Below are 4226 nucleotides of genomic sequence, written 5' to 3'. Positions count from 1 at the left end.
CGGTTTGGAAAATGGATTCATGGTGTACTCGCTTATTGTATAAATGTAGTAAATTTTGAACACAAAAAAAGTTACGGACTGCAGCTTTAAAGTATTTTTATAATGTGGGGTGTGTCTGGTTATTCTATCATTCAAATGAATTGTATGAATGCAAAACATCTGATCAACATTGAATCTATGATTTTATGAAAGTAGGAATCATCTAACCTATAAATTTGCACAGTATCTGAAAGCGAACCCAATGGTCTGGATAGCCATTATCATCTATATCCATGTTTCCAGCCAAAGAATAGCCAAACGATTTGATACCAGGGAGTCCAGCATCTAAAACCTATAAACAGAGACTGTTTCAACAGTGAGTCACTTTGAAAAAAGTTTCAAATGCAAAAGGGCATAGAAGATTAATGCTGGGAGTAATAATATAATATAATATGATATAGTATTTTTTTAAATATGACCTCAGGATCTAATGGAAAAAAAATAAAAAATAAATAAATAAAAGATAAACTTTATAAATATGTGATTCCTTTTACAAAAGTCTGATTTTTTATGAAATCCTGCAGTTGAACCATGATATATGTACACTCGACCACTCCCTGCATCCTCATTAGGAAATCTGTTAAAGTCACTGCAAAATCTGTTAATTAGAAAAAGATCATCTGTCAGATGCAATATAAGGCTAAGGCCTCAGAATGAAGTAAAAAATAACCTTTTATTCAACCTTGGTATCCATTTTGATTGATATCCCCAATATATGCCACTGCTAGTCCAAACATGGGAGTCCCTTTTCCCGAACAGACACACTGGTTTGATTTGGTTCCAGCGTTGTCCTTTGGCTTGGTTGATGTAAACCTACACAGCCCCTCCTACATCTTCATCCATGCTTTTTTTGGAGATCAACAAGATCATCCCATCTGAAGCATTGAAGACATTAATTCACTGACACAAAATCAACTGTGCTCTAAAAGTGCCTTTATTACTCATAAGAAATATTACAATCACAGCCTGTTTAGTCATTATTGTAAATGGTTAAGTGAAGACTTAATTTGCGTTTAAGTCAAGAACAGCGAGGTCATAGCCAAAGGAGGAGGCCAAACCAGGGCCTTGAAGGATGTACTCAGCTTTCAAGTTCCTTGTTTCTGCCTTTTCTTCCATTCTCAGAAGCAAAACCGCCCACTGTGGTTTGAGCGCGGAGCCCCGGCCACGACATTCAGCTCTCCTTTCTTCGTTAGGTTCATCCCAGTATCGACAACAAAGCCTGACAGAGAACAAAAGAAAATCTGTTCACAAATAGACAATATCAGATTTAAAAGTATCATAGCATATGTATTTTATCATTGAATTTTTCCCTGGGGTCCACTTATACACATTAGTACATTCAAAATGAGTAATTTTTTTACTGCTTAGTTTTAATAAATGTCTTTCTTGGAACTTCTAAAAGTTACAGTGTGTTTCCATGGTACATCAAATTCCTCATAATTTTGTATTTGCTGAAGCTTTGTAATGCATTTCTAACTACTGCATCACATAAGATGAAGCATCTATATTTATAGTAATATACTATTTAGAATCGGTCTACATTCAAGACAGTTGTACTGTAGGTTAGCCACTAGTACACAGTAGTCCAAGAGGCTGACCATAATCACCTAAAAAGCTGCTGATGTCCACAGGAATAAACTTGTGTTGACGCTGATTATGATCTTCCATTTCATATGTCTCTATAGAGAAGTTATCAACAGGCTCCATGTGCACAATGCCTTAAGTGTTAAAAAGAGATTATAAATGATAGACTGTAATGCTCAATATTTCATACTTAAAATTGACAACGAGTTCTAAAAAAACTACAAATAAATAAAAGTCTTACATAATCAATAAAATACCTCCTGCCTATAAAGTTTTGCAGTACCTTTCCAGTCATATGCTCCTGGAGCTCCATAAACAAAATATTTGTCGTCTTTGGAAAATGCTACAGAGACACCCTGTTGACAGTAGCCAAACTTGTGCTTATCTGGTTCCTGATTCCTACAAACTGTTCTTGTGGACTCTCCATCCGTCACCAAGGTAAGGTCCTGTTCCAGGACAAAACATCTGCCCAATAAACGCCGGTTGTCAAAACTCCAATCCTGGTACCTGTGGGCACACGTCTAGATAAAACAGAACACAGACTTTACACATAATGTCAGTAAAACATTAAGCTATTATATGTACAAAAATAGAGTTTTATAGTGTTTTCACAATTCAATTGGAACCAGTTGAAATGAACAACACTAGACATTTCTTTACCACTACTTTGCCTCCTCGTCCTTGACTTCGGACACGGACACGGACGCCCAGCCATTGGTTTTCTCTATAATCTTTTCCAGGATTGTTCGTGGAACGTTCTTTAAGATTAGAATAAGCTCTTTAAGATACTTAAACTTCTTGCATTATTAAAAAATAAAGTATTTACTCATTACCATATTCAGCACTTCAACTGACTGTAAAAAAATGAGAAATATGCACTAAAGTAACAATAAGTAAAGCACAACCAACCTTTTATATCAACTTTAATGCGTTCACAATCATTAGACTGTGTTGTGAATTTACATCTGTACAGACCTCCAGATATATTGGCATTTTGACTGGGCAATGCTTTAGCATGAGGGCCTCCAATCAGCAATCTGAAGATGCAAGTAATGTCATTTCGTTATCAGACAGACAGATAGAACACCATTATATTTTGTGTAGCAGATGATTATTTAATATTTAACAATATTAATAAGTTATTATTAATGACGTAATGCAGTTATTATACAGTGTTAAGGTTTGAACTGTTGGATATTTCCTATCAAATCTTAATGTAACACAATGCAGTATTGCTACAGGTGCACAACAGTTTGTATCGGTCTTAAACATTCATAACTTGTTTTAAAAAAAAAACCCCAAAACAACAACAACAGGTTTCTCACACGCGCTCCTCTGAAGGTTTGAGCTGATGATACACGGCCATAGCAAACCCAAACAACGTGTCAGCTTCCCCACTCTTCTTCATCACGTTCTGCGTGTCCAGGTTAAAAGAAGAAACCCGCGGTGGCCGAAGCATCCACACGGTGAAGAGGAGAGCCCACTGACTGAACAGTTTGATGATTAACCTCTCTGGAGCTGGATATGGACTGAGAGATTGTCATACTACTGCAGGAGGGCGAGGCGATGTGGCACATTATATAAGCCTTGGCTGATTTACCACTTTAGGGTGGGGATAAGGCCAACTGTACTGGAAAGAGAATTCATGTTTACCTGCAAATGAAACCTGAACAAATGCCATTTCATCCTCAATCATTGCCTGGCAGTCGTAGTCACGTTCAAGATAAGAATCGGATTTCTCCGGTCAGAGAAATTATTACACATTACACCAACGGATGGCGCTAGAGATTTACGGGGTGATGAAGAATATTGAAGAGTTCTGTTTATTTCAGGTTGAATATACAGCCTTGGCCATATAAAAGCTATTGAATATTTACACAGGTGTTAGAAGTAAAATACACAGTACAGTGAACACGTGTTGACTTTTGTGACAACACGCACCAGTAGATGGACATTGTTACATGAGGTATTTTGTCACAATGGAAACTGCCGTTATTAACAGCCTGTTAGCTTTCGAGCTAGATTGAAACAGTGGTGTAACTTAACTTAATTTATAGTAACATGAATAATAAAAGTGTGACAACTTGCCCCAACTCAACACACACACACATATATAAAAGGTTCAAATCTAATGCTTTAAAATCTAAATCATTATAGTTGATTTCATCATACAATACCACTGCTAGAAAAAAGTTACAGATAAGAAAGTTTAATTTTGTGACAAATTCCATATGTGACAACTAGTCCCGGTCTGCATGGCCATTTTTTTGAATCACCATATTGAGCAGTAGTATTTGTCTCTGCACATAGTGGCCATGGTTTGGAAACTTATTGTGCATCATTGTGGGTTTAGCACAGAGAGCTATAAAGGTCTCACGAACGGTCTTCCTGATTATCAACAACATATAATTAAAAACCCCTTAAGCTTGACTGTATCTTTTGCACAGCGTTTTAGCATTGATCATATTTATACATTTCCACACACAAACCGACACAGAACAGGTATTCCATTCAAAGAACAATACAACATAAGTATTTTTAAATGCAATATTAATTTGGTTGCAACTGTAATTTTACATTAATATACAAGCATAAAAATATAC

General features: G+C 36.2%; 1 pseudogene; it reads right to left on the bottom strand.

Annotated features, from left to right (window-relative positions):
- Window positions 1-228: 228 nt before the first annotated feature.
- On the bottom strand, window positions 229-3319 carry LOC107577167 (integrin alpha-6-like; annotated as a pseudogene).
- Window positions 3320-4226: the final 907 nt, after the last annotated feature.

Source organism: Sinocyclocheilus grahami, unplaced genomic scaffold, assembly GCF_001515645.1.
Source record: "Sinocyclocheilus grahami isolate Dianchi unplaced genomic scaffold, SAMN03320097.WGS_v1.1 scaffold5299.1, whole genome shotgun sequence".
Classification (NCBI taxonomy): Eukaryota; Metazoa; Chordata; class Actinopteri; order Cypriniformes; family Cyprinidae; genus Sinocyclocheilus; species Sinocyclocheilus grahami.
Note: the sequence above shows the minus strand (reverse complement) of the source record. Positions and strands in the feature narration are given on the sequence as shown.